A 12,102-nucleotide genomic window follows, 5' to 3' on the forward strand; every position below is an offset into this window, starting at 1 on the left:
ACTCTCTTTCAATTTAAAGCCATTACCCCTTGTGCTATCCCTACACCCCTTGAGTACTGGGACTACACTACCTACAGCCTTAAGTACTGGGAGGCTGCTATAAGGTCTCCCCAGAGCCTTCTCTTTTCCAGGCTGAACACCCCCAACTCTCTCAGCCTGTCCTCACAGGGGAGGTGCTCCAGCCCCCTCTGAGCATCTTTGTGGCCTCCTCTGGACCTGCTTGAGCAGGTCTGTGCCCTTCTGATGTTGGTGCCCCCCGAGTTGGACACAGCACTGCAGGGGGGGTCTCTCAAGAGCAGAGTAGAGGGGGACAATCCCCTCCCTCGCTCTGCTGGCCACACTTCTCTTGATGCAGCCCAGGACACGGTTGGCTTTCTGGGCTGTGAGTGCACATTGCTGGCTCATGGTCAGTTTTCCATCCACTAGTACCCCCAAGTCCTCCTCCTCATGGCTGCTCTCAATCCACTCCTCGCCCAGCCTGTATTTGTGCTTGGGATTACCCTGACCCATGGGCAGGACCTTGCACTTGGCCTTGTTGAACTCCATGAGGTTCACATGGTCCCACCTCTCCAGCCTGTCCAGGTCCCTCTGGATGGCACATCCCTGCCCTCCAGCGTGCCGCCTGCACCGCACAGCTTGGTGTTGTTGGCTCAGTCCCACTGGCCACGTCACCAACAAAGATGTTAAACAGTGCCAGTCCCAATCCTGACCCCTGAGGAACGGCGCTTGTCACCGCTCTACACTTAGACATGGAGCCATTGACCGCAACTCTTTGAGTGTGACCAGTGAGCCAATTCCTTATCCACCGAGTGGTCCATCCATCAAACCCATGTCTCTCCAATTTAGAGACACAAGGGTGTTGTGTGGGACAGTGTCAGATACTTTGCACAAGTCCAGGTAGATGACGTCAGTTGCTCTTCCCTTGTCCATCAACACTGTAACCCCGTTGTAGAAGGCCACCAAATTTGTCAGGCATGATTTGCCCTTAGTGAAGCCACGTTGGCTGTCACCAATCACCTCCTTATTTTCCATGTGCCCTAGCAGAGTTTCTAGGAGGATCTGCTCCATCATCTTGCCGGGCACAGAGGTGAGACTGACTGGCCTGTAGTTACCCGGGTCTTCCTTTTTTCCCTTTTTAAAAATGGGAGTTATGTTTCCCCTTTTCCAGTCAGTGGGAACTTCACTGGACTGCCATGACTTCTCAAATATGATGGATGGTGGCTTAGCCACTTCATCTGCCAGTTCCCTCGGGACCTGCGGATACGGGTCTAAATTAAGTCTGTAGAATGCGTAAGATTTCCCAAGGAGCATTTTACTGTTCTGCTAAAATGATAGAGCATATTGTTTGTTTTTTAATTTTTAAGAGGATTTATAGATTTATTTTTGTAACAGTTATTCTGCTTTGTTATTCCGAGATTTGGCTGAGTTCCAGTTTTATGGCTGTCAGTGTTGTTTTTTAATTCATTAACGTGTCACAAGTACATGACAGACATCTCACTAGGTTTGTTTTTGATTCACCTGGTTATTTTTAAGTAGTATTTTCTGTGATACTCACTTGCAACAAAGATAATAACAACTAACTAGTTAATGGAAATAAAATGTTTTGTGTTACAGTTATGTCATCTCTTTTCTATCATACTGATGGTTTTGTTTTCTTCTGTTCATTGTTAGCTTTTCTCCAAAGGAAAATAATTTTAAGTGTAATTATAAACCACAGTTTTCTCATGAAAATACACAGCTTGCTACGTATTAGTATATATGATTTTATGCAAACTCTGTAAGCAGTGTTGTGTAGCAATTTCTTGATTTTTTTTTTTTTTTTTTTCCTGAAGAGATTTTTCCAGCAGTAAAAATTTAAATTATTTTCTCACTTTATTTTTCTGGTTGCCATGTTTGTTTTCATCTATTACAAATATGTTCATTTAATATTACTATTTTTTCCAAAACAGTATAACAGAAGCTGTTTTTGGCAGTTAACTTGCTTTTTTGAGAGATCTGTTTTTGAATAGTTCATTTTCCTTTGCCTTAGGCTAAAGAATTAATTTTGGTATGATGGGGTGAGGAGTCATTTGCTTAGACTGTTGTTCTGTTGAAAGAGGTTATGAAGCAATGAAAGACGGTCAATTTGGAGCAAGAGGAAAATAAAAAATTGTGCTGTATCTCAGAGCTTCTTCCTTGTAAAGCTCTGTAATATATAGTATCTGTAACATGGTATTAAAAACTGGGAGTTTGAGATGAGTCCCTGACTTAAATGGAAGAAACCACCGTGCTTTGGTAAAGGGAATGGGGGAGACTCATGGTCTCTTGTGATTAGTCAGTAATGGTGACACATGGCCACATGATCGGAGATAATAAAATGTCTTTCTCTGAAAGGCAGAGGTTTTTATAGGTAAAACATGCAGTGACATGCGTGATGCTTTCTTCTTCCTCTTATGTTGCTGTTCAAGTGCTTGTGTCTTAACGTTGTATTCTGCTTTGCATCTTCAAGAGCTGTATTTCATTTTTAGCGCTGAGAGTGACTGATAAAACCAAATTTCTTTCAATGAAGCCTGTCCTCATGGGCAAACAGTACTTCTGATACTTCTGCATTAAGAGCTAACACCAATACTCTGTGCATGCAATAGTTCTTCTTTTGCTATGTTACAGTAGATGTGATTTTTTTGTTGTTAAGTCACAAATGTAGATTTACCCGAGTTCGCAGTTCTTTTGAATGCTCACTTTTCATTGAAGCTCTTGATTTTATCCACCATTTTCTGAATGAGCCTCCAAATAATTTCGTTATGCTTTTTGCTTTTTCCATTTAATTTCAGTGTTGAAAAAATAGAGATTTTTCAGACATCATTAAAGCCTCTGACTCCATGAAATTTTAACAGATGTGATACTTGAGAGGCTCTGTAGTGGGCCAGTATCAGGCAATACTTTTTAAGACCTGCATTATTATTCAGTAATTAAAAATTCACAGGATTGAAAAGATACCTTTGTAAATATTTTATTCTCTTTTTTTTTTTTTCTTTTCTGTTTTTTTCCCTACAAGAATTTTTAAGACGGTAATACCTTTTATGTAAGATTGCTAGCAACTATGGGATGATTTTCTGTGGACAATACTTGTGGTGAGGTAGGCAGTTAGAGACAAGTATTTAAGGAAATGGCTTAGCATGTTGGATTGTTTCACAAGGTGCACATGGTCATATTTTTTTTGAGAAAGAAGAAAGGAATACTTGTAGTTATATGCATATCTTTTTTGTGGTATTTTGTTGAGATACTGGGAAAGCTTTAGCACTGAGTGGAGTTAGGAACTGTTGGAAGAAAATGCATAACATTAAAATAAAATGTAATTGATCAACATACTGCTAACTCTTTTTTGACATGTAAATGGCTGAAGTACTGTGCTTTGTTTGCCTCATTTCCACTGCTTTATTGCTTCTGTTTCTACCACAGAATATTGAATATGCTTGGGCTTTGGACATTTGTATAAAAATCTTCATCTTTTTCTTATGTTCCACTGCTAAGTTTTTCATATTTTGTGTGTACTGTTAAAAAGCTATTTTGACATAGATTCTTTTGTGATGGTAAAGCTAGTGTATGCAGTTTTGTGTTCAGTAAGTATTTAGCCATAGTGTTGTCAATGCCAAAGTCAGCTGTGGTTTGAACACCTACAATTCTAATTCACAAGCCAGTAAATTTCCAGCTCGTTTACACTTAGTGTGTTGTGTCACTGGAGAAGTTGGATTGTCTTTCTTGTTTAGAGTTTTGCTAGTTCTAGCTTTAGCATCATCATCTTATTCCTTGTTGCTTTGTTGATTTTGATACTTGGTTAAGTCTGTTTAGGACAGTACCAAATTCTGAACTGAATTCTCCTCTACTTGTGCTTTTGAGATTAAAAAATAATACTTGTTTAAAAAAAATTTTTTTTGGATATCACTTGGAAATGCTACTAAATAAAAACTTCTTACACATGCAACTGAATGTATCACTGTATGCAATCGAATGTATCACCGTATGCAACTGAATCTATCACCGTATGCAAATGTAAGACTTGCACAATATGTATCTATATTGAAATAAACTTGCTTTTAAATTGGCAGAGAACATCTATCTACAGAACTCCAAGTGATGTTTCCCCTTGCTGTGAAAAGATTATGTCAGGTCTCTTTTTTTCATCCATGGGAGTTGACTGTATCCTGATAACTAATTTTAGGAGAAAATTAAAGCTAGCTGGGCCAAATATTGGGGGTCTGAAAAAAAGGTGTGGTGTTTGTTTTTTTTTTTCTCTTAGTTTTCGCTGTTTGACAAGCTCTTTCCTTCTGCTTACAGCCTTCTAGTCCAGTTTTGCCTTCTGCTGTTGTCTTTCTGCTATTCAAGAGTCTTCAGATTTCTTCCCAGGTGATGATTTCTAACTTACAGCTATGTTAGTTTTTGACTGACTCACAGTAATCACTGTTGTAGTACATAACTCAAAATGTTTTACTTTCTGACCTCATGTCTTAGATTTTGACTGAGTCATCTGCTTTTACTATTTCATGTATAAAAAACATTTCTTCAAAATCTCCTGTAGAAAACAACACGTGTATAGAAACTTTCTGAAAATATATGTGAAGTGTGTCAAGTATGGCAAGACAGTGGTTTAAAATCTTTCTTCACAAAGCTCATTTGTAAAAACACAGAATAGAAAAGACTTCTTATGAATGGGAAAGACTGAAGAGGAGTGGACATGTATGTTAGATCAGTAGATACGCCATCTCATCCCTTGTCAAAATCTACTTCTTTTTGTAAAGCATAGTATAAGTTAAAAAATGAATGTGGGTGAATAATGCTCTATCAGATGTGAATAACAAATGGTATTTTCAACAGTGTATTAGAGTCAGGAGTAGTGAGATGGGACAGAGTTTATAGTAACGGAACGATGTACGAAAATTCTAGTAAAATTTTAAGGATGATCTTTTCGGTTATTTCTCTCCTGTTCCCCTAGAAAAAAAAATAATCTCTTGTAGCAGTGGAGCAGCATATGAAGGAATTGATATGGTATCTTCTCAGAGAAGAGAGCTTGTTGTATTAACAGTACATATATTTCAGCTGAACAATTTATTTAAGCAGTTTTCTTCCTGGAAATGTCAAGTTTTAGTAGTAGTACATTTTGGGGACAGTAACTGAAACTTAAGGTAATTGTGCTACAAAGATGCTTGTTTCTTTATTCCTAAATGTACATGGATAAATCCTTAAAGGAGACTTAAAGAAAGACATCTTTGATTAATGCATGCTTTAGCTAGGATCTTATGTTTTAGTCAATGTTGAATTTGTGGTTGTCTCTCTGGCCTGTATGAACTGTAAAAATTGTAGATGAACTTGAGGAAAATTGTTATGTTAGGGATCCTGTTTTTATTTTGGAAAGTAGCATTCTAGTTTGGAGAGCAGCTGTGAGAGAAGCACCGTAAATGACAGGTTAGTGAAACTTTGTCTTCCACATGCTCCACTTACGTTCTGTTTTCCTTAGGTCACCATATACTTAGTGCTTGAAGTGGCACGTACGTGTTAGCTGTCCATTTCTGAAAATGAACGTTAACACAGTAAACTTTTTTTTAAATGTACGTGATTCATTTGCATAAGGATTTCAGGTGGCAAGAGATTGTCGGAATCTCTTTCTTGGTGTTCAAAGCAGCTTTTCCTTGAATTAGAGTGTCGAAATCCCAGGTGTTTGTTTTTCCCTTACAGTTTAGGTCTGTGGAGATTGGATCTTTGATATTCTGGATTTTCTCCTTCACATGGAACAGCAAGGCACTATTTTAGGAGTACTGAGGGGAATGTGTGGTACTCGTAAAGCTATTATTGAGTAAGGAGGGAAATTATTTTAGAAAGCTGATGAGGCAAACTGATAGAAATTGAGTTAGCACACAACATATAGAGAAAAGCTGGTCAATCGAGAGAAAATGGAGAAAGTACCTTTTAAAAAATTTAAAAAAAAAATTTGTTTGTTTAGTTGTAATACCTGTGTTGTCAAATACTAAATGTTTTTTTCCAGGAGATCTTGCACCCTTGAGTAAAGCAGTGGCAGAAGAATGCAGAATAAAATTGAAATGTTTATAATGTTCTTGTGAATTTTGGCCTAGTATTTCTTTCCTTGTTAATCCCTCAAATCCCCCTAATAAACAAATTTAATGTGTTTTTTTAGGGTAGTAGGGGTTTTTTTAATTGAGAGGATCTTTTTACTGCTTTTGTTGAATCTACCTCAGCCAGAAGAGGTAATGCTAGCTGTTTTATGGAATTGTTTTTTGAAACTGTATATTCTGACAAAATAAATATTCAGGAGGCAATGTGATTTTATATATAGGCAAGTTATTCAGTTGTATAATCATGAAGATTTTTTTTTTTTAGTTGATTTCTTGGTAAAAAAATTCTAGTAACTGCTGTGGGATGTGGATATGCTCTATAGTAAGGACTTCCTATTAGACCTTCGTATTGGTGAATGTAGAAAGCAATGTTTGTTCTGACAACGGATTTGTGTCTGTATGAAAGATGTACTGAATTGTTCTCATTGTGCTTCTGTTCCTCTGAACCTATTCATGTTTCAATAATAAGAAAGGCATTGTGAGAGCCAAACACTTTCATGCCAACATAACAATATTTGAAGAAGATAATCAAATCTGTTTGTTCTGCTTTACTGCTTTCACTTTGTCTGCAAATCAGGTCTTCATTATGAAGCAAGATGGTGTCTGGAACATTATCTGTAAAAGAGGTAAAAAAAAAAAAAAAAAGCCAGAATAGATCTGGGACTAAAGAATCAGTGGAATTGATTTTGACTAGCTGGAATATTCTTGGATGTGCAGTGTATTCTGTGTGTTCATGGGTGGTTGTGTGCCATTGCTGGTCTCCTGCAGATTATGGCTGTCATCTAGAAAAGAAACATACTGAAATCTTGACATATGAATATGTCTTTTTATATATATAAATATATACATATAAGTTTTGTTTTATTTGGACTTACACTTCACAGGAAAACTGAGATGTTAATCTTTCTTATTCTAGTTCTTTCATGAAAAATAATGATACCTCTGCTTTGTCTGTAGATGCAGAATTGTTACATAAACAGTGCTGTAATAATGATTACTGAAACCCTCTGCAGAGAAGAACCAGAAAAATTGTTTATATGGCACAAAGAGTAGAAGTGACGGTGAAGTACTAAGAGACAGCCTTTGCTAACAGTATAACTGCTTCTGGCATGTTCTTGGTGTTTTTTGGGTTTGGGTTTTTTTGTGGGTTTTGTGGTTGTTGTTGGTCCTTCAGCCTTTAATTATCACATGATCCATTATTTTGAGTGCAAAATGAAAGCTATTAATAAAAAAGGGCCAGAGCATTTTCATGAACAAGAAAGCAAATAAAACATGCTTACAGGACACCCTTCTCTATCCTAATTTGAAAGTTGTCTTTAATTCTGATGGGCAAATGGAAAGATACATGTAGAGAGAGGTGGATTAGTTTGTTTTCTGCAGGCTTAAAATGCTGTTTTTTCCATGAAATTTAATGCAGTATGAGGCCTTTCATAATAAGAAGTACTTGCAGCCACTGACACTTTGAATAAAATAGTATTGAAATTCATTTGGCTTTTTATACTGGAGTTGAAAGAGGGCCTCTTACTAGGTAGGGGTTATTTTGTGAGGAGGGAAAAAAAAATCCAAACAACCAACAAAAAACCCCAGGCTAAGCAACCTAATACCCAGCTGTAACCTGCTGCTGGAGCACATAGCTTTGCAGTTCATGAAGCTGTTTGGAAGGAGTAATGATGATAATGATAGTATCAAATTACTGATTGATTTTTGAATATTTTTTTCAAAGTCAGCTGCTTAATTATTTTTGAAAATTAGAAATTTTTTTTAGTGCTGACTTTTTACAGTAGTGCCCTGCATGATTCAATATGTTAACCACAGCCTGAAAAAGCAGCTAAAGACATGCTTAGCATTAGCTTATCTCATATAATTAAATGCTTTGTTGGATTATAGCCAGACTGTTGACCATGGTGTGGAACTGCCCTATTGCATGGCGCACAAATATCTGAGTATTTTGCACTCATTTGTATTTTGTATTTTTTTTATGCTAACAGTCCTCTAATGCTCATATCTTTTGGGGACTTTGTGGAAGATTATAGTAGATCTCTGGAAAGCTGGACAAATAATTTATGATGTCTTAGTAAATGCCAGTTAATATTTGTGCTGTTAACATCTGTTACATTCATTTTAATTTCTAATCTCCAACTATCTTGGAAAGGAAAGATATCAATAATTGTTGCTGAAATCTGATTCTTAAACTTCACATTGGATGAGGTTGATGTTCACATGTAAATGGCTAAAGGCCACGAAATAGTCTGGCTTTATAGACTAAGAGTATTGAACAACTCAAGAAAAAGACCCAACAGTCTGTTACAGGAACATTTTAAAACTTCTTATCGTATTTACTTTGATCCAAACTATAATAGTGCTTTAGTAAAATAAAACTGGAGACTAGGGATGGGGAGGGATTTCTTTATTTCCTGCAAATGCTCCCTAAAATAGTCAAACTTGTAGCATCAAGATGAGACGTTAGCTAGTGTAAAAGGATTGGAGATTCAAAGAGGGGGTTTGACAGTACTGGAATATCTGCTGGACGTTAACCAAAGGCCCTATACAGTTATTTCCAAATGTGGTAGTAAATTCCAGTATAGTAGTTTCTTTTCAGTATTTGACAATTAATTGTTTCAGATTTCACAAAACTAAGTGGAAGTTTAAATATATTGTATAAGGCGTGCCACGTAATGTCTATTGAAAAGCCTGAGATGGCAGGTGAAAAAGGGAAAATAAATAAAAATTAAAGGGGGTAATTAAGATTTTGTTACTGTGAAAATGACTGTGCATTTTGCCACTAATTTTCCTGAATTCAGCACTTAAGTTCTTTAACTACAATATCAAGTATTTATTTTTTTGTGTTTTCATTACAGTCGTAATGTATCAAAAAATCTTTGATGTAGAATTTTTACCTGTGGAGACTTTCATATCAGTTGTTTAGTCTCTTGAGAGAGTTTAGCTTTTCCGTAGCGTGTGTATTAAAAACTGACTACAAAAAGCCACGAGGGCATGCTGTGATGTGCCCTCTCCGCTTACCCTGCACGGGGGAGTGCTTGCCACAGCAGCTGAACTCCAGCAGGTTTTGTGTCCTCTTGTGTTCTTGTTTTGTGTGTGTGCATATTTCCTGGGACATTATGATGGATACGCAAAAGTTGAATGGAATCTACAAACTGTAACTTCTAGTTAGTCGGCATTTTAGTGAATGCAGTAACTGGGATTTTAGGATAGTTGTTTGAATGGAATATTTACTCAGCTTATTAGAAGATGAATGATTATTTGAACTGAACTTTCTCTCTGTGTTTCAAAGTTTCATAAAGCACTTAATGATTACTGGTACGGCCATTAAATCAAGATGATTTCAGTAGATGAAAGGGTATGTTTTTCAATTACTTCATTTAGACTGCTTTCAGCTGAGAACTATAATGTTGCTGAGTGTATAACTTGTAGTATATTATTTTTTTGGATTTTAAGATTACGGTTAACACATCTTCATTTTTATTCTGTGATCGGTATTTGATTAGTGTTCTTAAATGGCAGATTTGCTAACTAGTAGATCAGTTGCACTGATAGGCACTTGAATAATTCCTTTGGTGTTAAGGTGCAGGTGTGTTGACCTTTCAGCCTTTTAAGGCATGAAACAGTGCAGATGCCTAGTGTGTTTAATAGCTGTATGAGTACAGCTCATTTTTTTAACCTTGGCTCTGTGTGAAACTGGAGCGCACTGCAGCTGTGCCACAGCAGTTGTGTTGCAGTGGTGTAAATCATGCCCTGAAGCCTGGATTGTGAGGGAACTATATATAGGAAAGGGAAAGAAGGACCAGAGATGTGAGGTAAAACCATGTGTGTTTGTGTATCATGAGGATGAAGTGGGCAATTTTTTGTGGGGATTTTTTTCTCCTAATTACTTCTAAAAAGAAGGAAAAAGTGTAATTTGGAATTTAATTTGACGAAACATTCCCTAAAAGAACAGTAAGTTTTGAACATGTAGCTATGATGTACTGCAAGAATAAATGTTAGACTAAACTTTCATTTTTAGCTGTGTGATGCTAAATTATTCATCTGCTACTGAAAGATATTTGAAACAATAGGTTTAATGAAACTATCAACTACATCTTAAGAAAATGAAGAAGTTTTCTCACACGCTTCTGAAATAGGGCTGAGAAACAGAATATATAGTCCAAAAGTTTAGTATACAACAAGGAGTCAGAGATGATAAGGTAAATTAAAAGGATTATTTTTAAGTTTGGAATGAGCAATAATGTATTGCTGATCATTTCTGTTTGCTTTCTGTTTTCTTCCAGAATTTAACCTGTAATACAGACTAAGTACTGAAGAACACCCTCTCCCCCCGTTATGTTTTCTTTCAAAATTTTTATGATACTCTCAGCAATTGCTCGTTCTCAAAATTGCATAAACTGAGGACCTGACCTTTCCTAAGTAAGCATTTGTTTGTATCAGTTAGATCATGTTTTCTGTTTTGTTTTCCACATTAGTCTTTAAGTCACCATATTTCTGACAAACCAGTAGGACTAGATTTTTCTTAAGAGCTTTGTGGCTTGTGCTAATTTGAAACAATGAGTTTATCAACACTGTGTGATTGACAACGCTAATACAGATTATTTTTTGGTAATACATTAAATTCTTTCACACTCTCCCCCCCCCCCGCCCCCTTCTCTTTTAAAGGAAAACTATGTGGTGATTTAGAAAAGAGATCAACACTGTTTAACTTCCTGTGAAAGTCTAGGCTACTTTAGTTTTTATTAAGCTAATTGCTACTCTTCTAATTGGGTTCCAGGCCACTTGTACCATGACTTTAGTAAGCTGAATTATACCCTCCTCCAAGGAAAGAGGCCTCTAGTCTGCTAGAGAAACTGATTCCTTTTAAGGTGTTTTTTGTTGTTTTTTTTTTTTTTTTTTTCTTAAAATTGCTTTGGGAAACCTGTGAGTTCCTGTGTGTTCTCAAAGGTTCTTAACTTGCACGCTATTTTGAGTGATGTCATGTGATTATTTTTTTTGATACAACATTATTAGATAATACCTTCTTCTATCTTCATCTCTTTCTGTCAGAGAATCAGACACACAAAGTGTGAGTTTTGAGCTCGTTTCAGTCTGATAGAATTATTTAATTTTTTTTAAATCCTAAGTTGTAAAGCATTGTGAAAAAATATTAATAGTCACTTAGTTTGTTCCAGAAAATGAAAATGTTATTAATTTTGTGTGGAAACTATTTATTTGTAGAACTACTGAGATTTAGGTTTCTTAAATGACCACTCATAGAGGTTGTTTGTATAGACTTTGGGACTGTAGAAGATGTGGAAAGGTTAGGGGTTTTAATCACGCTACTAGCTGTCTGTGGTAATGAATTAACTCGAATCTCTTGTACACTGAAAATGAGGTTTATGTTTCAAGAACTGCTCAACTGTGGAGTAGGTAATGAACTGAGCAATTGTAAAATAAGTATCTAAAAAAACCCCCTTTCATTCTGATAAACCTGCAGTTCACGTGTTGTCAGGCCAGTGATTGTACACTTATTGTAACTATATCATATGTGAATAAAAAAAAATGTCCTTGGTTTAAAGAGCTGCGCTTGCCAGAAAGGAAAAAGTAGTCCATTTATTGCTTCTGGATGGATTCTGAGGTTTTACTTATTATAATAACAATAGGGGACCCTCCCCTCCCCCCTCGCCACGTTCGTTCTAGTTCATAAAAGAAAGAATATTATAATGACAACCTTACCAGCATTTCAAATACCTAGAGTTGAGTTAGTTTGAGCGGTAGGAGCTGATAAGCAGTTCTGGAGGTATGCCAGCAAGAGATCTTTTTTTTCCCTTTCTCTTTCTGCCCCCCCGCCCCCCATCTGCTGTACCAGTGCTATCTCTGTGCTAGATAAAGGCCTTCCCCCACAGATCGATTATCTTCATCCCTGGAGAGAAGCAGCCAAATCCATTAATTATTCCTATTTCTTTTGCCAGGGAAAGCAAGCCTAGTAGTCAGAAAAGCAACGTATTTTAAA

The 12,102-nt window shown here is 36.6% G+C and overlaps 1 protein-coding gene across 5 annotated transcripts in view; it reads left to right on the forward strand.

The window, feature by feature from the left end:
- ATP2B2 (ATPase plasma membrane Ca2+ transporting 2) overlaps positions 1–12,102 on the forward strand; it is a 432,424-nt gene that overhangs the window by 44,340 nt on the left and 375,982 nt on the right. For all 5 annotated transcript variants that reach the window (XM_074879694.1, XM_074879691.1, XM_074879693.1 and 2 more), the window contains exon 3: positions 4,315–4,383. The gene's annotated coding sequence lies outside the window, so the exon portion shown is untranslated. The remainder of the gene's footprint in view (positions 1–4,314; positions 4,384–12,102) is intronic.

This window comes from Strix uralensis, chromosome 10 (genome assembly GCF_047716275.1).
Source record: "Strix uralensis isolate ZFMK-TIS-50842 chromosome 10, bStrUra1, whole genome shotgun sequence".
Classification (NCBI taxonomy): Eukaryota; Metazoa; Chordata; class Aves; order Strigiformes; family Strigidae; genus Strix; species Strix uralensis.